This window comes from Dendropsophus ebraccatus, chromosome 1, assembly GCF_027789765.1.
Source record: "Dendropsophus ebraccatus isolate aDenEbr1 chromosome 1, aDenEbr1.pat, whole genome shotgun sequence".
Lineage (NCBI taxonomy): Eukaryota > Metazoa > Chordata > Amphibia > Anura > Hylidae > Dendropsophus > Dendropsophus ebraccatus.
The window spans coordinates 178,298,473-178,325,330 of NC_091454.1; the positions used below are offsets into that span (position 1 = coordinate 178,298,473).

General features: G+C 40.7%; 1 long non-coding RNA gene across 4 annotated transcripts in view; it reads right to left on the reverse strand.

Annotated features, from left to right (window-relative positions):
• Positions 1 to 16,067: 16,067 nt before the first annotated feature.
• The window catches only part of LOC138801923 (uncharacterized), a 53,775-nt gene continuing 42,984 nt past the window's right edge, over positions 16,068 to 26,858 (reverse strand). For all 4 annotated transcript variants that reach the window (XR_011364653.1, XR_011364651.1, XR_011364652.1 and 1 more), the window contains 4 exons: positions 21,680 to 21,704; positions 21,095 to 21,138; positions 20,526 to 20,627; positions 16,068 to 16,231 (listed from right to left, as the gene is read on the reverse strand). This is a non-coding gene — a long non-coding RNA (uncharacterized lncRNA). The remainder of the gene's footprint in view (positions 16,232 to 20,525; positions 20,628 to 21,094; positions 21,139 to 21,679; positions 21,705 to 26,858) is intronic.

Below are 26,858 nucleotides of genomic sequence, written 5' to 3' on the forward strand. Positions count from 1 at the left end.
ATTAGAGAAGAGCGAACCGGGTTCGAGTCGATCCGAACCCAAACGTTCAGCATTTGATTAGCGGGGGCTGCTGAACTTGGATAAAGCTCTAAGGTTGTCTGGAAAACATGGATACAGCCAATGACTATATCCATGTTTTCCAGATAGCCTTAAGGCTTTATCCAACTTCAGCAGCCACCGCTAATCGAATGCCAAAAGTTCGTGTTCGGATCGACTCGAGCATGCTCCAGGTTCGCTCATCTCTAATGATATGCTTTCTTTCAGCTTTAATCATTTTAAGAGACTGGGAACGCAGTCATTGAACATAGGAGATGGCTGGTGATATAGGTGAATATAAATTATAGTTGTGTAATAGTCAAATCAACAATAGTAAAAGCAACAACTGTCTAAGCCACGTGAATGCAAGACATCCCTGTTTTCATTGAGCCACTGAGCACACTGTCAGCACAGAATAGAAGCAATGAGATATGAGGCTGTTTTAATAGAATGCGTTTTGCCTGTACAGTTTACATACTAAGAAAGCAATTTACTTCATGGCGCCAAGCAAAGGATGTTTAATTCTTCAGAACATATCTCATGTTTGTTGACAATGGCCTATAAATAAAACATGATTGCCGCTGTAATTTATATGGCTGCATGTGTAAACCTAGCGATCCCATTCAATTAAGCAGCAAAATAAAAAGTGAGAGAGGAAGTCTTTCAATCAAGACAGGCATTAGGAATGTGTGTGGGAGGTGAGTGAGGGGAATCCTGACAACCTGAGGATTTTCACACATAGGCATTCAGCTTGTCTGTTATCATATTAGGTGTATTCTTCAATTATGAAATCAAGGCAAGATGAGCCGGCGATGACAGTGCTGGGGACCCGTCACTCACAATCTCAGAAGACAATTAAAAGACTTAATTGTATTACAAGTCAGGTGTCTTGCAAAGCGCACAAAACATTTTTCCCGTCCAGATGTTTGCAAAGTATAGGAAATAGGCTGCTGAAGCAAGAAGCTTACAATCTAATTAGCCGTAGATATCTGTAGGTGGGTATGGAAGCATTTTCAGCATTCAGTAAATGCAGGAAATCTTGCTTCTTTATGTCATATTACCAATGACCTATGTAAAAAGTCAAATATTCAGACTTTACTCACTCAGACTAAAGAAAGTTCACTACATACTGTATGTACATTGTTCTACAATGGTGCACTCTTGTGACATGTGCACTGTATGTGACATGCAATATTCTCTGTACCAGTCTATTTACGTCATACTAAAGCCCCTGTTACACAAGACGATTAGAAGGAGCAAGCGTGCACCAACCTGTGAGGTCAGCGCTCGCTTGCTGCCCGCGCTATTACACATGCCGACAGCTAGTGGGGGGGCCGCGGGGAGGCTGCCCGGATTATTGCTAGATCGCCCAGGCAGCCCACTGAAGATAGCGGTGGTCTGCTGCTGCCGCCGATCCTGTTACATGGAGCGATGGCAGCAGATCGCTGCTATCTACATCGTGCATGTAGTTGCTTGAGATTACCGATGTTATGGGTGCCATATATCACATACTGAAATATTGTGTGTTTCTTCTCAATGGGCAGAGAAAGACTGTGTAGCTGCTATGTGGCACTTCTTAGCCAATGGCCCTTGGAGAGAAGGGGTATATCCCTGGTTGGTTCCATCCCTCGTAGAGGTTAGAATCTTGTACAGGACTCTAGAAACAACATTGTGATCCATGGGAAGGGAAGAGGGGAGTAAACAAGCCTCAGATCCTGATATCCTAGGTCTACAAACTCAGAACCTAATTAAGGAAACATTTTTATTCTCTTCAGCCTAACTCTTCTCCACATTTCTATCCACCATATCTAAGTGGAAATTGTTCCCAACCATCACTTGGACTTGAATGTGTCTCTCAAAGTATAAAAGGATGGGGGCCCCTAAACTAATATATTTGGCAAATTTGGAAATTGGCAAAAACATAGGTCAGGTCTGTTTTGGGGATCTCATTTGATGTGTGATCCTATAAATTCCACCAAGTAAAGTAGTATCTGAAATATTTCTTAGCCTCTTAAATATCACACTGCAACATAACAGTTATGTCATGTCTATAGGCTTGAGGTCATGGATTAGGCTTCCAGCACTGAGATTCAAGTATTAGACCTTAGGGCTACATAGTTTAGTTATAAGAGTTTGTATGTTGCCCCTATTTACTCTTTCTGTGGAGGTCCCGCATTAACTATGAATATATTAAAGGGTATTCCCATCTAGATATAGAATAGACATGTATTCCCATAGACTCTATGCTGAACAGCCATTTCCTGTTTGAATGCCCCCCCGTCAGCGGATGTTGTCAAAATGCTGACAGTAGCTCAGAGTGGGCGGCTTAGGAACTGGCAGCTGCAGCAGAGTGGGACAGGTAAGTGTACATTACTGTCATGTCCCCGTTTTCGAGATCAGTGAGGATTCATCAGTAAGATCCAACAAATCACTTTGTTATACCTGTGAATTGGGGGGTAACATTTTCAGAGGGGTATACCCGTTTAGTTGATATTTTAATACATTGGCCCTAATGAGTATATAAGAGAAGGAGATCACATAGTGGGCCCAAATGGGAAGCGAGTATGAGTCAAGGCAATCTATGTACATCACTGTAAAATATGCTGCCACCTTGTCATGGGTAACAAATAAATATATTATTTAAAAGCAATTTTATTTAATTTTACTTTTTAAAGTGATTTTTGAAGATACTAGGGAAGAAAATCAGATGTCCATATAAAGACATATTACTTATGTTGTAATTCCAATTCATTGTTTTATAATATTGTCCATAAGGTCCATAAGCTTCTGCCGACCTTCAGGAAATATTTTCATTCAAAACATCAAGCAAAGCGGCCGATGTAAAAAAAAAAAAAACCTGCCTTTCACAAGCAGACTATAACCTCAGTGTTTATAACGCTGTAATGTGTTTCATTATCCCCTATTCAGGGATCTAGTCTTATTTTACCTTGTACTGTTCAATAGGTGTTATATGGGGAAAACACATTGAAAACCTGTTCTTTTTTTTTTCTCTACCTTTAAACAAATCCTCATTCAGTGAACTGTTAAAGTAATCTAGGAGGTATAAATCTTGTAAAGACCTGCAATGCTTCCATTTGTTCATTTTTCTTTTATGTGGATGGCTGTTGACCTTGATCTTCCACAGGCAAGTTATAGTCTGTATTCTATGCACTATTTAAAAGGAAGAATTGAATGCTATAAGTGGATACTGACATCTAAGTCAACAAAACTGAACACTTAAAACTAACATTAGGGTAAATATGACAGGAGATATAACGCCTTTGTTAAGCCGAGGCAAACGGAAGGCATAATGTGCATTCAGAAATGTCGGTGAAGTGGCAGGTAATCATAGGAAAAAATCATTTCTAAATTTCTAATATTTTATTTCAGATGTGTTTATATATGTGAATAATATACAGATATGATATGCAGATGTTATTTATCCTTCTAAAGCGCAAAATGATGATGGGTTTGTTGGAATTTTCTAGGGTATGTATAAGGTCGTTTTCATAGATAATTTAGGGGCTAGTATCAATTTCCTTGCTGTTTCTAAGTGCATTTTATCTGAGCACTTCATAAACCTCTATATGCAAGGTCAATTGGCTTACTATGAAATTGTTCCTAATATGTGAATGACACATGGAATTTCGATTAGGAATCTCACAGGACAGGGAGTGAGGCAAGGTAACTTTTCCCATTTCAAAGATTAAAGGGGTTATCCGGCGAGGGAACAGTTTTTATGTTATGTTGCAAGTATATAGAAAACAATAAAGAAGCTATACTTACCTCTCCATGTTCCCCCAGTGTCCTCCTATGGGCCTCCAGTGTCCCCCGCTGAATGATTCTGCCTCCATTTCTACAATAGACGTGTCTCAATGATTGGCCTACAGGTGTTAAAAAAGGAACCGAGCAAGCTTGACTCTTTTCACAAGTCCCATATACGTGAATGGAGTGAGCATTGTTCCTGCTCAGACCTTCCTACAATCAGTGGCTAGATGTAGTTATTTAAGATGGGTGGAATTCTTTTACTCTACAATGACATTTAGACTTAAGGCCATATTAGACGGCCCAATCCAGATGGCCCGACACTCACTTACTAAGCCTGTTACACGGCTCAATAATCGTGCAACCTTAGCTGCATGGACATTATGAGCGATGTTCGTGCAGCCCTTGCATTCATCAGCCGGTGATTTTTAAACATGAAAGTGAACCATCAGCCGCCAAACAAATGTTCAACCATCCATCAGCTGTTCATTGTCTCTATTACACAGCGTGATATCTGCCTAATTTGGCAGATAATCATTCCTTGTAATAGGGCCTTCAGATAAATAATAAGAAAAGGTTAAATTTCAGCAGATAAATACATCTGTACTTGATGCTCAAACAACACTCTTAGGCTATGTTCACACACCATAAAAATGATGGCCGTTTTTATTGGATGGACGGCAAATAACAGACGTTATATCATAATGTCTGTTATTATACAACTAATGATGTTCATGCAGCCCTTGTTAAACGATTATCGGGCCGTGTAATAGGCCCTGTAAACGAGCGCTGATCTAGCAGATTGGCGCTCGTTTACAATTATTATCGGGCCCCCATCGGCCCGTGTAATAACACCCTTAGAATCCATAGAATAAAAACCTATTGGCCTATCACACTTTTACATTCAGATATGGAGCTGATGTTGGAGCTATGTTCCCAGGCTGTCTTTTTTTGGCCATTTTATGGATGTCTTTAAGGATGGACATCATTTTGAGGCCAAATAACGGCCGTTATTTGATAATAACAGATGTGACTATAGAAATAACAGCCCTAAGACGACCATCAAATGTCTTAGAAAGGACAACCTTGAAGTGCTTGCTACAAGATGGTCAAAGATATTATTGGTGATAATGCTCCCTGTTCAGAATGGATTAAACAGAAACAGAAATAGCTTCTTCTCCCGTCACTTGTAGATTGTAAGCTTTAGGGACAAGGTCTTATCCTTTCTCTACTAATATGCCACTCACTAAGCTCATGTTTATTGTACCTGTTTTTTGTACAGAAACCTGAAATGATTAAATAACAATACAAACAACAATCTTAAGGTTTGTGCTTAAAAAAGGCAAAATATCAGAAAATCCCTATTTATTGCATCTACCAGCAGCTCATAATCCAAATTACTACCAAGTAATTAAGATCTCATATAACTTCCACCTTTGAGTCCCATTAAAAAATGTTACAGTTTCCGATAGTCCCGATTGCCTTTTTTTCCCTAAATCCTCGCATTCTACCATCTAATAACAGAATTAGTCTTCATATTTGAATGTGTTTCTTAATCTGTGCACAAATTCTAAGACATATAATTGTTATTAGCTAGAACTGCCAAGTTTGTGTTGTAAGACTCTCAATGTAACTACTTTTCTGTTAAAAGGGTTATCCCATGAGAAAACTTGTGTATTTCTACAGTATGTAAGAAAATGAGAATTTTATATATTTGAATAAAATATTTGTTTCTGTTATGTTATCTTACATTGATGCCAGTGGTAGTGCCCCCTGCTGCCCCCTGCTGCCCCGATGGTTGCTGTGACATCAGGAAGATTCTCCGAAGCCTCCTGGTATCACAGCTACGGAAGCTGATCAGGCTCAGCCTAAGGCTGAGTCTGACCAGCTTTGCCTAATACAGGCATATTATATTGCAGTACTGATCAGCCCTGCAACGTTATATGCCTGTAATCAGGCAATTACACAATAAAGTCCCCATGGTGGGACAATAAAATAAAGTGTAAAAAAAACACACACACGCACAAAAATTAATAAAAAATTAAAAATCACATATTATCCCCAAATAAAAATAAAAAAGTACACATATTTAGTATTATCACACGCATAATGACACTGGCAGTAAAATTATTACATGATTAAACCTGTGCGGTGACGGAAGAAAATGTAAATTGAGAAAAATGTAAATTTATTCATTAAAAAAATTGCATTTTTCACAAAAAAATTTTGCATATCGGCCAAAATTTACCACTAACCTAAAGTACAATATGTTACAAAACTCAGAATCAGAAAGAAAAGTTATAGCATCACATTGCTACAACCGCATAAAATGAGACAGGTTGAATTTTAAAAAATGGTCTCTGATCCAGAAGGCCAAAATTAGTCCAGTCCTGAAGGGGTTAAAGAGTACAAAGCTGCAGAGAACTAAGAAATGAGGCTAAAATGTGTGAAAATTATACAGAATGCATGGATAGATGATGTTATAATAGTAGTGTTTATTGCTCCAGAGTATACGTTGTTCTTTTTTTTTATTCGGCAGGATAACCCCTTTAAGAACATGTACAATCCTAACAATAACAATGCACAGTTGCCAAACCTTTTTTTAAATATTTCTCAATTGGTCACTGTAACCCTAACTTTCTTCCAATATATAATTGGGAGAATGTGGTTGGAATGTAGGAGAACATATGTGCAATAATGGGAAGTTCTTTCATTGTATCCATGTGTATCACTGTATGTTTCCTAACACAGATCCTGCTTATGAAAACTATTGGAATGTTCCACATCTGAGTTGCCTAATTGTCCATGCAATCACTGTACTGTAAGGCCAAAAGTGATATAGTATACCGAATGCTCAACAGCTCAACTGGATAGAAATCAAGCTTACCAAATAAAAGACAGACTGCTGTAGCTAACCTCACATACAGATTTAGGCTATGTTCACACTATGCAAAAGTACGGTTGTTGTTGTTCTATGGGATCCCGGCCGGAGAGTATACACATCGTATACGCTCCGGCCAGGATCCCATGCCGGGCCGCAAAGAACTGACATGTCAGTTTTCTGCAGCCGAAATTCAGTGAATTGCGGCCATAGGAAACCCTGTCAGTTCACACAAAGAAGGGAGCGGCTCCGGCGACTTGCTTCATTGTGTGCTATGGGGAGTTCTGATGTGGGCGCACGCCGATGCGCCCGCATCAGAACCTTGTGGCCGGAAAGATCATCCGGACGGTACTACAGTACCGTCCAGAATGATCTTGGCAGAGACCGGTCGTTCCATGACCCCGCCGGGTCAGGGAATGGCCAGTCCAATACGACGTGGGAACATAGCCTTAGGCTATGATCAAACTATGTAAGTTCCATGGAAAATACGGCCGTTGTTCCATTATAGTATTAATATTATCAATACTTTAATATTGCAAATGCCTTGTACAATAGGCTTCTTTGCAGTAGATCAGTACTCATAACAACATAAGGCCTCATTCACACGTTCAGCTATTTTTCAGTGATCATATATTATGTCCGCAATCGTCAGCGACTGCAATCCGCAAAAACATTTGCCCATAGTGCATTCATTGTACATCCACAATCCGTATTTTTTGCGGATCCGCAAAAAAATGAATAGGTGATAATTTAAAGAGGTACTCCGGGCTGGGATAATTTTCTGTGCACGGCCAGGGAGGGGGTGGACATAGAAGGCGCCGGTCACTTACCTCCCCAGTTCCAAAGACGGGTCCCAGATCGCGCCACCCCGTTCTCCCGTCTGGCTGCCACTTCCTGGTCTGAGCTACGTCTCAAGGCAGCTCAGCCATTTAGCAGCCAAGGTGGGACTGCCTTGCCTGCAGTGCTAGTGACCCAGTCCCCCACTGAGATTTCTAGTCTAAAGCTAATATGGATTAGAATAGACATTAGCATTGAGGCTCTATATTACTAACACTGTATGCAGCAGCACTAGAAATATTTATCTGTTTTGGGACCAGGGCTAGAGCTACAGTTTCTGACACAGCCATGGGGGGCAGCAGAGGGGTCATATGACTAGGGATTATGACTAAGCGCGCATGCGCGAAACGCGTCAATCTACTGGGCCACACAGCACACATAGCTCTGCTGTATTTTAATATGATTGAATAAAATATAAGATTTTTAACTTACCTTGGAGTGCTGGATCCGCACCTTCTTTCCATTCCATTTACCCATTGACGGCTAGCCACCGCCTGGAACCGTGCACCCTCCCTCAATGCATTGATATCCGAACTATACAACAACAAGGTGAGCTGATCTCCATTTTTTCACTTTCCATTGTCATACTGAATATGTTAACAACAATCTGTGCTGTTGTTGGGAGGAGTAGTCATTACAGCCTGGGCCATTTGGAGAAAAAAAAGAAAAAGAGCAACTACAACTAGAAGAAATCACCCGTTAGTCACTGGGATTATGTAGGCTTTTCACCCCTCCTAACATGGCTGTTGTAGTAAATCCTTGCATTCCACAATATGTAATTACCCTTTTCTGTAGCATATGTCCCTACATAGTTTGATACAAATTTAATATTTAATAAGAATTTAACCTGCTTGAAAAGTTATGCTAACAGGGCACTGCAGAGCAGCAATGAGACAGGGGGCCCAACAACCTAGGGTGTATGGCCTACATAATACCCTCATGGTATTGAGGAGCTTTAAGCTTGACCTATATCATGCACAGACCCAGGCTGGCTCTGATAAGAAGAAAATTCTATGTAGATTTGTGCTTTTATTGTGTAAGCTAAGAAAACAATAATCCAGTTGAAATCTTTTCCTTAATGGCCACGTCATTGCCACTGCCTCACCGAAACTGAAAATGCTCTGAAAGTCTTACTACTGGGGAATCTATTGAATCCAGACCGTCCTTAAAGGGATTATCAAGTGAAAATATTTTTCTTTCAAATCACCTGTATCAGAAAGTTATATAGATTTGTAATTTACTTCTATTAAAAAATCTCGTCTCTTCTTATTAGCTACTATATGTCCTGAAGGAAATGTTTTATTTTCAGTCTGGCACAGTGCTCTCTGCTGACATCTCTGGTCGAGACAGGAACTCTGTCTCGGTTTTCTAAGAATCCCCATAGAAAACCTCTCCTGCACTGGACAGTTCCTGTCTCGGCCAGAGATGTCAGCAGAGAGCGCAGTGTCAGACTGAAAATAAAACAACATTTCCTGCATGACATTTCAACGGCCATGATTTCCACTGAACTTACATAGTGCTGGAGGCTGAAGGGATCCTGGCCAGAGTATATACACATCGTATACACTCCAGCCGGGATTCCTAGTGGCGCCGTAGAAAACTGACAGCCGCAGAAAACCCTGTCATTGTGGGGAGTTCTGAAGAGGGCACGCAAGGATGCGCCTGCATCAGAAATCTGCAGCGCTAAAGATCATCTTTTCAGAGACCGCCTGGGCCACGGAACGGCCATTCTCTTACTTAATGTGAACATAGCCTTAAAGTAGAGGTGAGAGCAACTCAAGCATGCTCAAGTTATTTGAATACCGGTGGCTGAAGAAGTTGGATGCACCATAGAGAGTCCATGAAAACATGGATACTGCCTATTGCTTCCTGGTCTAACTATGTCTACCAACACAAGACCCCCTGGTATAAGTGTCTCTAGTAATAAGGGGCTGTCTCTTCCTTTAACCAGGTTCATAGCCAGATGTATATAGGAGACCATAGTAGCATCTACTCTCAATAAAAATTATTCTTCATGGTCAATGGTATCATAAGCCCATATTACTGGACTTTATATACCTAAACCAGATAATGCTAGGAGTTACATAGTATCCATTTTTGGACAGGGTCAATCCCAACTTAATAGAATACTACATCACTGGACCTGTTCCTATTCAGTCTATTATTTAATGCTTCATTATACAACAGATATGCCCCCTTTGTGATTTTCTCCTACAAGCCAAAAACACACAGATAGGTTAACTGCCCCTTTTTTAAATTGGCCCCTATGTGTCTCAGAGACATGGAAATTAGATTGTGAGCCTGCCTTGGGGATAGAAACTGGCATGAGTAATTAAAGGATAGATAGATAGATAGATAGATAGATAGATAGATAGATAGATAGATAGATAGATAGACAGACAGAAAGACAGACATATATACACATACAGCTTTATCCTAAATCAATTATCATGTTCATTATCTTCTATAGGGGTAAATAACAATTGTCAAAGGGTTCACTGATTCCTATTATTTTGTCTTTGGAGTGGTTACAGAAAAGGAATGTTAGGACTCGGGCTATGCGTTTGGCTCGGCGTCCTTAGCAGCCAGACTGCATGTCAGGTTTTGCTCTGCTCTGCTATTCATGTTGTAGTAGTGGCCAGTATTCACTCCCTGACAGATCAGCATAGGTTTAGTGAGTTCACTAATCAATGACTGAAAGCTGACTCACTAGTCAGCTGTCAGTATCTGGGCAGGACCTGGAGCCTCAGCCCCAATCACGCCTTGGGGGCTGGCACTACAGGTCCCATAAGTATAATCCCCTGTCTCAGTATCTTGCCTGCGATAGAGCCTAGTACTCCTAGTGTTTCTTGACCTCGCATTTTCCCTGACTTAGATACTCCTGTGTACCTGACCTTTTGGCTTGTATTTTGACTATCCCTTGGACACGTTTTTGTACCTTGCCACTAGACTGTTGCTGACCCGGAATTCTCACCTCGCTCTTGTTGTGTGTGTCTGTCTTGTTTTGTTTTGTGTTGCACCCTAGCAGTACAGGGACTGCCGTCCAGTTGTCCGTTTGCCACCTAGGGCATCTGGGGCAAGCAGGTAGGGCCAGTGGGGCGGGTGCCAGCTTCAGGACTCACCTGTCCTTGTGTCTCCCTGTCCCTATCCTGACAGGGAAGGTGACGTGTTCTATCTAGATATACTGAGTGACAACCTCCAATTACCTAATTGGCTGAGGATTACCCCGGTTAGCGCTAAGACAAGCACATAGGTCTCCGAGTATAAGAAGAGATACTAAAGTAATATTGTGACAAGTGTACTATTAATGTGTAGTGAAAGTATCTGCATCATGCTCAGTGTGGGGGGTTGATCGGATGCCTCCCAGGCACAAGAGTTGCTAATCCATGTTTTAAGGTTGAGTCAATATAAGGGTTGCTGTCATCTTCAAAGGCAGATTTGTATCCACCCTTTCTTGGTACGTGAGTCTAGTGAATGGAATCACACACCTATACCTCTAGGATTTAATTAGTTGTTTAGACATGTACTTTATATTTAGCAGTAAGCCTGTGAGCAGATCTCACCGTCTCGCCTCTTTCCCTGTCTTCCCACTTCACTTTCCTTCTAATGTATCAAAAAAAAGTACAGATTCAACTTTTGCTAACCTGTTATTATTATTCATGCATAATATACTGCTTAAAATGTGCATAAATCCAATGTCAGATTTCAGATTCAAGGCATAGCTCTTCGGCTGTTAGAACAGCAGTAATAATAATCATACTACTGTTACTACTACTAATAATAATAATAATAAATTTATGCATATCCATAAAGTCTTTTTTGTATTGTTATTCCTTTAGTTTGAAAACTATTAAAAGGATTGTGTATTGTAATTTATCTTAAATTTATATAACATTTATAACATTATAGTATTAATATTATCAATACTTTAATATTGCAAATGCCTTGTACAATAGGCTTCTTTGCAGTAGATCAGTACTCATAACAACATAAGGCCTCATTCACACGTTCAGCGATTTTTCAGTGATCATATGTTATGTCCGCAATCGTAAGCGACTGCAATCCGCAAAAACATTTGCCCATAGTGCATTCATTGTACATCCACAATACGTATTTTTTGCTCTGATAAGAAGAAAATTCTATGTAGATTTGTGCTTTTATTGTGTGAGCTAAGAAAACAATAATCCAGTTGAAATCTGTACAGGTATTGTTCATAGAATGTAAAGAAACTTGTACTGACTTTTCCTTAATGGCCACGTCATTGCCACTGCGTCACCGAAACTGAAAATGCTCTGAAAGTCTTACTACTGGGGAATCTATTGAATCCAGACCGTCCTTAAAGGGATTATCAAGTGAAAATATTTTTCTTTCAAATCACCTGTATCAGAAAGTTATATAGATTTGTAATTTACTTCTATTAAAAATCTCGTCTCTTCTTATTAGCTACTATATGTCCTGAAGGAAATGTTTTATTTTCAGTCTGGCACAGTGCTCTCTGCTGACATCTATGGTCGAGACAGGAACTCTGTCTCGGTTTTCTAAGAATCCCCATAGAAAACCTCTCCTGCACTGGACAGTTCCTGTCTCGGCCAGAGATGTCAGCAGAGAGCGCAGTGTCAGACTGAAAATAAAACAACATTTCCTGCATGACATACAGCAGCTAATAAGTATGGGAAGACTTGAAATTGTTTAATAGAAGTAAATTACAAATCTATGTAACTTTCTGACACCAGTTGATTTGAAAAATAAAGTTTTTAGCTGGACAACACCTTTAAGGCCCTATTACACAAGGTGATTATTGGCCATTACAGCCAGTAATCGCTTTGTGTAATAAAAGGCAACAATCAGCTGATTGTTGTCTTTCAATGTCTTTCCATATGTTGAAAGACAAACGACCACGATAGCAACGATCTGCTGCCGCTGCTTTTATGGACTATCTTCTATGTGCTGCCCGGACAATCTAGCGATTACTTGGGCAGCTCCCCCCCCATGCCTGCCCCCCCCTTGCTCTTACCCGCTCGCTGTCTGTACATGTCATAGCGCCAGCAGCGGGCGGGGGGACGAGAAGCAAGTGAGCACCAGCCTGACAGGTCAGCGCTCGTTTGCTGTGAAGATCGGGCCGTGTAATAGGGGCTTAAAGTGAATGTACTATCAGTACATTGCTTTTCTGTTTTTAACATGAATATAATGGCACGGGGATGCCGGTTCTGCACACCAGCCCAGCCTTAAGCAGTGGACACAGGCCAGCCCATTTCCAATGGCAAGAAACCCCAATTCTAATGGAGCCGCCTCATAGAGGGGAGGGGGTTTCCTCCCACTGGGGATGGGCCGGCCCACCTCCAGTGCTTCAGGCTGACCAGCGCCGTGTGCGGGAAGTGATTAAAAAAAAAAAAGGCTGCGACACCAGCATCCCCGTGCCGGCGCAAGTCTATTCGTGGTAAAAACAGAAAACCGATGTACCTGGTACATTGGCTTTAAAGCAAACAACAATGCAGTATTTGACACCCCTACCTTTTACCTCCCGCACTGATTTTAAAAAAATGGGGACCTTCTATAGGCTGCAACCTTTTCGGATAACTTGGCTGAACTGATGCAATCAGCAAGGAGTTAATGTATTACTAGCAATGCATTCCACCACCTGCTACAGGTCAACGAATCGAGGGAGCATTGCTCCTTTCTGAGCTAGACTTCACTATATTATAGGAGCTGTTTAAGACTTCAAGATGGCTGCCTGTTTTCCAAATCTGAATCAAGACGGCTACACATGGAAAGTTCTCATTTTGCTCATGTCATCTGATATGCCCAGGAGTATCGCTTTTCTACACTTATCTCTGCTCCATGTTTTGGACACAGAAACTTTAGATCCTTAAAGAATAGAATACTTTACAAGTGTTCTTAACAATACAAGAAATTGAAGACATGTATGCAGTGCAAAGAAAGGGCCGTCCTTTAAGCTCTGGCTACTACAACCATTGTTGCTAATGATAACTCCAGTTCTACCTGTCTAATTTAGTCCTTTGTCTCGGAGCTATTCCAGCTTGTTTCATAAGTGTCCAGATCTGATGAACTTTATAGGCGCACGGAACACATTCTTTACATTTGTCTTGAATAACATTTAAATGCACTGGGATGCCCCATGTCTGCAGAAGTTCAAGGGTTCAATAACAATGGCTGTCTTGGCAGGTACCGTGTTCAAAGTGCGTTTAGGATCAAGACATGTGCATTCCTAGGCCAATAACTTGTCCAGTAATTGGTATATTGATTGCTAATGTCATCATGTTTTAGAATGTATAAACCATTCAGTATATCACACAGCCGGCAACAATCCAAGAAGGCATTGTTTATTCATTGGAGTTCCCATACAGGCCTGGCTTGGATTGTGCTTGAGGGCCTGCTGATAAAGATCAGCAGATGATTGGGTGCACACATTCTTAACATGTCTGACCCATGACATCCCAAGGGCAGCAGGCAGCCTGTCATTACAGGCACAATGCTCCTCTTTCTTTCCACTTATCTAAACCCAGATGACTTTGAAATTTTTATTAACTCATTAATGACTGAAAATGTCATTAGAGGCACCAGGAAAAGAAAGTTAGTGGAGTGCATAAGGTATAGCTGCAAGCTGCAACGCAGAAGGTAGAATTCCAGCACTGGCTGTAATTAGAATCATACCCTTTATTTTATATACAGATCCGGCTGGCTTACCACACCTGGTCAAGATTCCTAATGATAGGAAAATGGAGAACGCTTTTACTAGAATTATTTTCCTAATCTGTAAATCTTATTATTAATATTTCCTCGACCACATGATTAAATGTTGCCAGAACACCTTAGACACAGAAGAGGCATATTTAAGAGGGGGTGGAATATTTTTTTTTTATTAGCACAAATGTTTCTCCATTATATAATTTCTCATAATCAATAAACTGCCTGTTATTATTTTAATATATTCTGCTATGAAATGAGTATGGGTACAGCAACAACGATGGGTGGATTTAATTAGAGAATGTCTTTCTATTCACCCATTGACCCAGCTGACCAGAAGTGTAATGTTAAAGGAGAAGTCAGGCCATGTAAAAAAAAAATTCAAAAGCTGGGGGAATATAACTAAGTATCTCAGCTCTCCTCTTCTTTTTCCTCTCCAGCACTGGATGCCCGGCTCTGGGGTCTCCTGCAGAGCCAACATCATGGCCCGGTTGATGGACAGCCAGTCAGTGACTGGGGAGGGACACAGCTGCAGTCAGTGATTGGCTAAGTGTGCAGTCCATCAGCCGAGACAAGTATTTTCACAAGTCATGACATCAGAACTGGGGGGGGGGAATGCCGTGGGGGGTGCCAAAGCATGTCACACATTACATTGAGGACACAGCGAGAAGTATGTGATGATCGATTATGTTCCCCCTGCCGGCTGTATAATTTTGCAAATGCCCAAGTCTCAAGACTCTTGAGACCCCAATGCAAAATCTGTATCAGGGCCTTCATGTCTTCGTGTATCAATAGGTCCTTTGGACTCCCTTAAGCAGCAGTACTGTGACTGTAACTACACCCATCCTCCAATACTACACTCCAACAAACATGTCAACCAGGTGAGATAAAAGTCTTCTAGATTTCTGTATTTAAAGGGTAGGTAAAAAAAAAAAAAGTCCTATCGTCAAGTGTATTTTTTAATGGTAGTGTATCTCCATCAACTCATGACTCCACCCGTGGACAAACACAGCACAAACACAGAACACACATTAATTTGATAAAACCAGAATACCCCCTTTAAATTTCAAAGTTATCAAACATCAGATCTCTGCATTCATTTTCACATCATCATATAATGACAGTATTTGGTTGCTTTGGGAACAACACTATTTTTTCACACTAGCTTTTATACTTGCCCTCCAGCTATCGTTGCATGAAAAAACAGTGTTTACTTATACCATATGCCTATTCCTATGGTTGGAGAAATTGTATAGACGGAGCGTGAGCTATTTATGTGCTATATATGATTTTCTATACAGTGTGAGGTTTAATACAGGATGATTAACGCCTCCATTGGTTTGTTAAGAGATGTTAGCCTTGTTCTGTAATGCTTAACAGACTGACTGCTCAACGTGTTAGGTTTTTATTTACTAAAATATTATCTTTTGTCCATTTATTTATGTTTTTTGTGGCGGAATCTGGGACAAAGATGAAACATCAGAAAGGACACTTGCAAAGATGCTTTCATCTCTTTAATATGACAGAGGTTCCATTTTCCCACATTTAAGTGTTTGCCAACTTTATTTTCACCACCAAGTAACCAGGAATTCACAGTTTGGGTCTTTTTCGAGAGAAGTAATTCTGATCTAACAAATAAAGAGTAATTTGTAAACTCTCGATTCCCTTAGCAGCCTAATGCAAGCAATCCTTTGGATAGTGCAAATTGCTTTTCAAAGACCCAAGGCAAATGTATTGTACTTCAGAAGACAGAAAAATCCTGGAAATAAAAAGGATATATTGTTCATTATTATATACCTCAATGCAGTCTAAGTGTTTCTATGATGAAGGCCACACCACTATCTGTTTGTTGGCTGATAACCACAGTTCAAGGAAGTTGGAAGTCAAAGCTTTGGAGAGACTTGTTACCATCCGTGATATATGTTTCTGTGCTTTCTCCATCTCTTTTGTTTTTTTTCCTCCATCTCTGCCTTTCCTCTTCCTTCTTTTCCTTTCCTGTTGTGCTTCCTGAAAGGAAATTTTCACTGTAATTAATGTCTTTTTACACATGAACACATTGATCTACAAAACATCCACAAACTATCCCTGTACAATAATATGTAATTTCGAGGACGAATATCCACTACCCAGAACTCAAATCTGTGTTTTGCCCATCAGTCTTTCTGACGCTTATATTTTTATGATTTTATGATGCCTCTGTTTTTTAGGAACAGATAATATTAGATTATGTGCCGTATGTGGAATGACCTGAAATTCTTGGCAAAATATGCATGCGGCCTGCACCTTTTCTGTAGCATAGGCTTGTTTGCCTGATGGGCGGGAAGGGTTTTGGGGGGTGGACACGGCAAGGAATGGCCTCCTCCCGCTCCTGATTTACCATCATTAAATAAGTAAATCATGGCAGAAATCTACACCTGCTTCGAGGTTGTTGTAGATTTCTGCCCCATCTGTGTGGCAGGCGCAGATCCCACTGAATTTACCTATTTAGTGGATTTACCACATCTTTTCCCTACTAGCCTTGTGGCTAGGATTTGTTGCACTTACGGACGCAGCTTGGGTTCCCCTTCAAGAAAGCTTTGCCTTTAAAAAACATTCTGTCCCTAGTAATCTCGTGGCTAGGAGTGGTCGCTCTTACCGCCACTTTCCCTATTAACCAGGTTCCCGTTCAGGTATGCTGTGTATGCTGATCTTAAAACTTAAAAGCTAAAAACTTCTGATCTTTCAACGTTTAATTTTAGGTTATATGGGAGCATTGTGCCACTTATAATTTATCACATGTAACTTAGGTAGCCACTATTTAAGAACACTAGGTAGACTTGTTGTGTACTTTAGAAAATGAATGTATTGAATTGATACCATGTGTATCCTCTGTCAAATGAGGACAGTTTCTTTGGTAAACTGACAAAGAAATACATGTAACTTCAATCTCACTTCCGAGCTTAGCCTATCACGGCCCAGATCCCCTAGCCAGAGCCCACCCATCACCCTGCACAGATCCCCCCCCCCCCCCCCCGGCAGCAAAGATGACAGGAGAACATGATGTGCTCTCCTGTCATCGCATTTACTACTCACCTATTCCCCCGTGTAGGTCAGCTAGACCCACTCACCGTAAGTGGTTGGGACTATGCTCCCGGGAGAAGAAAGCAGCGTACTCCTGGCCACTTCTGGTGAACATGAAGCCGGTCAGCACGGGGGAGTAGGTGAGTTTTAGATGTGTTGACACATCATGCTCTCCTGTCATCTCTGCTTCCCGGCGGCGGGGGGGGGGGCGGTTGGGGGGGGTTGGGGGGTGATCCATGCTGCGATCCACACTAGGACATGTCATTTTTTTGCGGTGCGGGTCATGTGAATGGCCACATTCACTTTAATGGTCCTAAATTGTCCATGGTCACGGATCTGCGACCATGGACAATTGTATGGGACGTGTGAATGCAGCCTAACTATAAAAATATTGGCTTGTTTATTGTTATGTCTATTGCCAATTATTTGTCTAAACACAGCCATAGAGCTGCATGTAAATACATAAGATCACTGTAGGAGCCTTACTCTGCTTTAATGGTTGTCACTGTGTCCCCATCCTTTCCTTTAATGGTTGTCACTGTGTCCCCATCCTTTCCTTTAATGGTTGTCACTGTGTCCCCATCCTTTCCTTTAATGGTTGTCACTGTGTCCCCTACTCTTTCCTTTAATGGTTGTCACTGTGCCCCCTACTCTTTCTTTTATTGGCTGTCACTGTGTCCCCATACTTTCCTTTACCACATAAAGAGAATATGCTCTCCCTATTGTATGTTCCAGTCATCATTTCAATTTTACTTGATCTTATAATCATAGGCGAATATAACAGGAAATTATACACAGGGGAGTTTAATAAATAATACTCGCACAGCCAATACAGCAATGTTTTATCTTTTCTCAGCACAATCTAGGCAAGACATGTGAAGGGATGTCTTTGTCCACAAAAGAAGAGTAATATAAGTGTCTGAGTATGAGGAAATCAATGTGCTACTTAAAGAGTGTGCACCATCACAGGCACCAGTGACAACCCATGAAAAATGGGTCATTATAGAATTCATGTTTAGAATGTACCAGTCTGAAGATAATGTCATTCATCACAGTTACAACAGTGGGCCGCTAATAAGCTCTCATTGCATATTCATAGATACAGTGTCTCTTGTACATTCCAGCACTCTAACAGAGGTTGGTGCATGTCTCCTCTTCCAGTCCAAGTCTGGCAATGAGTGTTCCTGTGTCATGTTGCTGCAATTACACTGTAAAAGTGTTACTCAAGATTGATTGCCCTGATCTGTGGTTCAATTGTAAATTAGAATACAAGTCTCCCTGGGGAGCCACAGTCCTTATTTGTGATTAAGTAAAAAAAAAAAAGAAAAAAAGCTCCTAATAGAATAACATATGAAGTTCTTTCCTGCACTTTTAGGCAATTAGCCTGATGAAATTGCTTTCCTTTTGGTGCACTTCTGATATAAACTGATATAATAATGAGAAGTGATGATTGTTCTGTATTTCTCACATTTACATACACCAAAGTGTTCCTTTTCTGAACTTCAGATGTCTAAGAGAGAATGGTTAACATTTCTATACTGTCTCCTATAAGCACTTCTATACGCTTATGGCCTCCTATATGCACTTCTATATGCTTATGGCCTCCTATATGCATTTTTATATGCTTATGGCCTCTTATATGCATTTTTATATGCTTATGGCCTTCTATAAGCAGTTCTATAGGCTTATGGCCTCCTATATGCACTTCTATAGGCTTATGGCCTCCTATATGCAGTTCTATATGCTTATGGCCTCCTATATGCAGTTCTATATGCTTATGGCCTCCTATATGCACCTTTATACACTTATGGCCTCCTATATGCATTTCTTTATGCTTATGGCCTTCTATAAGCAGTTCTATATGCTTATGGCATCCTATATGCACTTCTATACGCTTATGGCCTCCTATATGCACTTCTATACGCTTATGGCCTCCTATATGCACTTCTATATGCTTATGGCCTCCTATATGCACTTCTATATGCTTATGGCCTCCTATATGCATTTTTATATGCTTATGGCCTTCTATAAGCACTTCTATACGCTTATGGCCTCCTATATGCACTTCTATACGCTTATGGCCTCCTATATGCACTTCTATATGCTTATGGCCTCCTATATGCATTTTTATATGCTTATGGCCTCCTATATGCTTATGGCCTCCTATATGCACTTCTATATGCTTATGGCCTCCTATATGCACCTGTATACACTTATGGCCTCCTATATGCATTTCTATATGCTTATGGCCTTCTATAAGCAGTTCTATATGCTTATGGCATCCTATATGCACTTCTATACGCTTATGGCCTCCTATATGCACTTCTATACGCTTATGGCCTCTTATGTGCACTTATATATGCTTATGGTCTCCTTTATGCACCTTTATACACTTATGGCCTCCTTTATGCACTTCTATGCAGGCTATTGCTCAAATGCTCCAGAATATCCAACGTAATTTGCAAAGAGAAACGTATGTGACGTGTGCCACTTTTTCTTTACTTTTGCCCAGTGTCCAGCAGGAGGAGTGTGGCTTCATTAACAGGGTTGTTTCTCAAAATGCAACATTGGGAACCCAAAAGGTGCTAGAATTATTGCAAACTGGTGCAGTTTGAGCCAACTAAAATCTGGTGACAAGATGGCCAGGGTTGCTTGATTATGTCAGGGATGGGGAACCTTCGGTCCTCCAGCTGTTGCAAAACTGCAATGCTTGGACAAACCTTGGCTGTGCAGGCATAATGGGAATTATAGTTTTGCAACAGCTGGATGGTCAAAGATTGCCTATTCCTGGTTTAGATGAACAATCATGCCAAAAAGATGCCAAACTAAGCTAGCAAATCTCCCATCAGCCATCAAGAACACAGTGGTTCCATAAAATAACCAAAATTGGCTCTGTCAGCCAATCACTGTCTTATGTGAATGGCCACTTTTAGACTGTCTAGTTTACAGTGTCTAAGAATTAGACAGTCTTAGTCGATCTGAGCCATTGTATTTTGGAATGCTAAATGCCACTAAGACTCGTAAGTAAGGAACTTGACATCTTTATTAGTAAAACTCACCTGGCCACTGTACACACAAAAAACATTATGAGGGAGATTTATCAAGGCTGTGCCTCTTAGTAAGAGTACGCCAGTCTTGATAAATGTCCCCCAATTTATACACGCAGTCTAATTCAGTTTGTACACCACATTTTATTGACTAAAATAGTAGTCCTACAACCTCTTGATTATACTGTACATACCTTATGTTGCTGAAAAGAATGGACATTTCATTACTTTCTTATATATTCATTGTGTTTTGAATATCTTTATAGATAATATTTTTCAATGATGTCAAAATGCTCCTGAATGCCAAAATCAGAGATACAAATTAGGATTGTGTTTGAGGTACCAAGCTTCATAACTTTGAAAGAGTTGAAAACATTTAGGCCTAGTATCCTATTATATCAATAAGCTTTGTTCATGTTTTTCATTCGGCCAATCACATTGAATTTAGAGATTATTTCGACCTAGTGTTAGACTGAGATTCCTTGGGTCCAACAGAAGAAACTATTCAGATCTATGAAGATCATATGCTGCGATTTTTGTTTATTTAAATTCTATTTAAAATATATTGTTACAATTAGCCAGACAGGACATTTAGCAATTAGGTTATTTGTAAATGATTCAGTAAGAAAGACGCCCTCTAATGCTCTGGTGCCCTGGTGGGCCTATCTAACGCTATGTCTACCTAAGCGAAAATGGTCTTGCTGATAATGGAGGGATGATAATAATAATAATAATAACAACAATATAAGAAAATGATACTCACTACTGTTCCTCTGATCTTCTGTTACATCGGCATCTACCAAGGACCTTGGAAATCAAGTAACAGTTACTCATACTGTACATTTTTGTTAAAATACCATGATACATGCTTTGTTAGAATATATCACTATGCAGTTATACTGGTAATAGTATAAGAATAATTTTACATACAAATATATTCAAGATCTGTGTTGTTCTGCTTCTGAATATGTAACCAATAGTATCCATTTGCCATTCCCTCACCTATCATTGCTGCTTATTTACAGAGTAGGTGAGAATAGCTTTTCATTTGCCTCATGGACTGTATAATATCCTACTTTCCAGTCCCAATTTCGCAAGGTTAAACCTTTGAACAGGGACCAAAGGGCAGGAGACTACGGACACTCCAGACACATTCATGGAAGAGGGGCCTAAATGTCCAGGTTTTAGATTTTAAAATATTGTTAACTATGGATCTTGAGGCACAGAGAATTGCACAGGGGCACACAATATGTCAATTATTGAGGACATTGAGCAACAGAGGGATAACTCTTTATATTCTCTATCAATATTTAATATTGCATTGGATGTGACCCCCAATATATCTTACCTTGATCTCTGAAGTTGTGGACTAACTGTAAGATAAAGTATAAAATGGCGTATTAATAAAACATATAGATAAAGAGCAAGCAATAGATTCATGATTCATAGGATATCTGCTCTCCCACCAGGTAAGGGTTCCAGGGATTGGATCAAAACTTATTAGGAATTTATGAAAACTTTTGTCTATACAGTATGCCCTATGTCAAATAACCCTTTAAAGGAGAAGTTCCAAACAAAAAAATCAGAGGCAGGCAGGGAAATGCGGCACCATAATAAAGACAGTATACTTACCCATCCTCATACCTTCACAGCAATGCCTACCAGACATCTACTAGTTGCCAGCCTCCAACAACTTCTGCTGCTACAACATTGTGTAACCCATTGATGGATTGCCCGGTCCGTGACGTTGCAGCTGCCGCGTATGCGAATGACGGCCAAAAATTACTTCCAGCTGCTGCACAAGAGATGTGAGAATAACACTAGGAGGGCACAGGAACAGGTAAGCATACATTCTTTATCATGTTTCCACACACCGCCCCTTCCCACCTGCCTCTGATTTTTTAGATTCATGGGACATATACTAGGATCATTGTTCATGTAAGTTCCATAATAAACAAGATATTTCTTGTTTATTTTAGTATTAGGATGTTAGTATGTAAGAGATATTATTTTTGTCCCTGACAATATTTGTCCAGTTTCCCGTCATATATGGCTACCTAAGAAGAACGCTATGATTTCCTACACACTAATATAAGAAAATATACAAAGACAAACAACAAAAGTAATCAAGATGTTCTGGGAGAATCGCATTGCCTCAGATGGCAATCATTAGAACTCTTCAGCCATTAGGATAAAAGTTGTAAATATTTACATGAACAGAAGTAAGGAGACTTCTAGTGTTCTAAAAAAAGAAATAAACATCCAACAATTAATTCTTTCTAATAATTCTTTCATAAGGTTTCACCTATTTCCTCCCCTATGTTCTCGGAATAAAAAAAGAGTTCTTTCCTGATCAGCACATTTATTCTTAATTTATCCCTTTACCTGAAAAAAGACAAAGCATATAAGTATTATGATTTTTTTTCTGGGGTTATAGGCTTTAAATGGGGCATTAAATGCACATTTGCAGGAACCCTGGCATAAAACAACATATAACCAACAATGTACTAGACGGGCCTGTTACATGGAAGAAATTAGATGTTTCACAAAGGAAGCGACATGATCTTGAATCTGGAAACAATTAGGATAAATTCATGAGTTGTTAGCAAGCATTCCATATTGTGCAAATCATTCATAGGTCGCTGTAAGTGAACAGATGTAGGCCGCCTTACACGTCTAGTAGCACCACAAATACCTTGTATCTCTTTTCTATACGCAGGCTATACAGTGCTTACAATACAGGATACATGTCTGCCACGGCAAGATCCAGTATCCAGCGAATGTATTATATGCAGGAGCTGTCACTTTTATAGTCATTTTTAAGTTCCTTTCCAAATTAGAAGGGGATCAGATGAAATAAGGGGGTTACGGATCCCACTTTCCTTTTTAAGAGTACAAATGAGGTCCCTTGCTTGAACCTTTGCCTTTCCGTTAAAGCTGCTATATGCTTTATACATATGCCATGTGCTTTACTTTTTACACATACCAAGGTGTTAGTTTCCCTTTTTCTTCAGGAACCCAATTTTCCTATACAAGACACATTCACCAAGGTACTATTCATACCCCATCTACAGCAATCTGCTGAGGTACATGTAGCTTATACTTTTTTTTTTCCCAATGCGAACTTATCACAAACTATCTTTAACTGTGAAACACAGTATACTTTACCATACAGCACTTCTTCAGAGAGTTAAAGTGTAGCTGTCAGAGAGATATGACTGCCTGTTCCGTAGAACGGGCAGGGAGAGAACTACTCCTCCACACAGTCCTCTCCTCGCTCAGTGTCTATGTGAGGAGACATTCCCCATAGACTTCTATTATGCGTTCGTCTCTTCACATAACACACGGGACGGGAGACGGGAGAGGACCCTGCTGATCCCGACTTCTCTGAGGTTGTTCTGATGTCATGTCAAAAGTTTTTTGTTTTTGCTTTTTTTTTCGTGACAGCGCTTCTTCAAGACAATAGGATCTTTATATGTAAAGAATATTTGGCTATGAAAGATCTGAATTATGGCCAAGTCTTTTTTTATTTGACCTTGCAAATCACAATCCTTTTTACTAAATGTCCCATTACACGCTCCAATTATCACTAAAACAGGCCGATATCACCCATGTAATATGGCCAGTGATCAGCCGACGAACCAGATCGCTCATCAGCTGATTGCTGAATTCCATGTAATAGGGGACGTGCGGCCAACAGCTGATTAAAGGAAAGGGCTGCACAAACAATCTGGTAATAATTCATGCAGCCCTGGCCTCACAATTTCCAAGCCGTGTAATCGGCTCAGTAAATAAGTGCCACTCAAACTATGTACATACTAAGTGGCTCAGGCCATCTATCTTATTTTAGGTTTTCTAAGGCTGGGTTTACATATATCAGTTGGCATCAGTTGCGTTTTTTGCCTAAAAACTGACCACAACTGATGTCACAACTGATGCCAAAAATGCATCAGTTGTCATCAGTTTTTCTATCCGTCTTTTCATTAAAAACCATCAGTTGCCATCAGTTTCCATCAGTTCCCATCAGTTGTCACAAGTTGCGCTCATCAGTTGACATTTTTTTCCCCAGTATGTTTTCCTGTCATTTTCAATGGGATTTGCGGGGGAGCGCACGGGGGCTATATACTAATTGGGGGAGCTCACAGGGGGGCTATATACTACAAGGGGAGAGCACACAGGGGGGCTATATGGGAGGGGGAGAGCGCACAGGGGGGCTATATGGGAGGGGGAGAGCGCACATGGGGGGCTATATACTATTGGGGGAGAGCGCACAGCAATGCTGTATACTAATTGGGGGAGAGCACACAGGGAAGCTAAATATTACTGGGGGGGCAACAGGGGGGCTATATACTACTGGAGGAGAAACAGGGGGGGGGGTGATATACTACTGGGGGACCAAGGGGGGACTATAGGGGAGGGGGAGAGCACACAGGGGGAGATATATGTTTATTTTGTGTACTATTTGCCTGAACGCCGGATGCCAGAGCCGAACGGCATGCGTCCTGCCCGGCGAGGCATCCGGCGCTCTATTCGATTGTATTGGTGCGGCGCCGCATCACCGGAGCGGCGGTCCGCCAGGACGCTGCAAGATGCGTCCTAACACACCGACGGTCCGGCGATGCGGCGGCCACTATTTCCCGCCGCACATTTTGAACGATCCCATTGAAAACAATGGGATCAGTTCAAAGATGCGTTTCCCTCCGGCGCTTTTCTCCTGCGCCGGATGGAAACGCCGCCGCACCGCCGGACATATGTAAACCCGGCCTAACACCCAGCGATCAGTTGTTCTCACTGGGAGAAGCCATGCATAGGGAGATATTTCCCCTACCGCTAGCAGTGATCCCTAAATGATAAGAAAGGGTACTCTCCTTTATATTGCAACTGCGATCGCATGGTCTAATGATTTTAGGGTATATTCACATGTGGCAGATTTTAGTGCATAATTTCACCCATTCATCTAAATAGGCTAAGGGCATTTTATAGGGGTCGATAATTATCAGCCAGGAGCATCGCTATAAACGCTTCTGCCGCAGACAATTGGCCCATATAAAAGTGAAAGCAACTAGCCGGAGACCAGGCAAAGGCCGATTGTCGGCTGATCGTCTCTTTAGAACCTACTTTGAAATTTGTCCTTATCGGACGCAAATCTTCCTGTATAAAGGGGTTTGTGCAGCCGATAAAGATAAAGGAAAACTCATAGCACGCATACCATGTCTCCCCGAAAATAAGGCATTCCCAAAAATAAGGCATCCCCTGAAAGTAAGATCTGCCACCATGCCACTACCCTCTGCCGCTCTCCACCACCTGCCCCTCGTGGTCCTTCACTGACAGCACTGCAGGCATACCACTTGTCCATGGCTCCCATGTCCCACCACATGTCCTTTCACATGCCCAAGGTCACATCCTGCCATATGCCCAAGGTCACATCCTGCAATATGCCTGAGGTCACCTCCTGCCACACGCTCAAAGTAACGTCCTGCCACATGCCCAAGGTCACGTCCTGTTGCACGTTCCCAGGTCCCACTGTTGGGTGATGTCACTCAGTTTCCAGACCACTAGCAGTTTATACTTACCACGCTGCTTGTGATCTGGCTAAATGTTTTTCTCTGCAGTGCTGCACTTCATCCCTCTGGCCTTAGCTGTCAATGTTGCCGTGACATAGGTAACATCAGACAGCTATTGCACATTGTGCTCAACATGCCCCCCTTAGTCTCAGAAGATACCTTTCAAGATGATGGTGAGAGGGGGAAAGTGCACTGGAGAGCATAACAGATAGGACCCTTTCTGCTCTCCGGGTTACCTCTTTAATCATAGTTGTGGCGTATCTGAATTATTGCACATGCACAGATAGTAATGCAGTCATACTTTAGTATTGTAGTGAATTATAATAAAAAGAAAATAAACCTAAAAAATACTGCTACAACAACAAGAAACAATTAAAATTCATCTAAATTACTTAAAAAAGAGAGTTTTTCTTACTTTTCATGGTCACAGGGTCACATTAAGGATGGTAAGAACGATTTATGATTTATCTTTGTTTTTATATTTACATCGCAAACACCTGCAATTCCAGACAGTTCCTTTACTGGAGATATACATGTGCTAGCATATGTCTATTAAGGTTACAAAAGACCCCAGCTGCTTCTTCTAACAGTTTTATTGAACATTATTTAGGGCATAATTTATGGTGCATCTAGGTCTGGATTGGCTTAGATAGTTAATTGTAAAATGACTACATAGAATTTCGTAATATGGGTAAAGACTAGACCTCTGCACAATCTCAGTAATTGTTATACAATACTAGTAGGTGACACATATTACTGGTATTTCTTACTCTTTACAGGTCCCGTTTTTTGTTTTTTTTTCAAAACTACAAAACATGTGTTTGCACTTGTAAATTGAATGGTTTAATCGGAGACAGGCACAATGAAGGCAGAATTCTGCAGTTGTGGGTTCTTGGTGATTTTTTACTACTTCATAAGTTCTTGGATTCTGCTTTATTTTTTTGGTCGGTTTTCTTGGGAAAA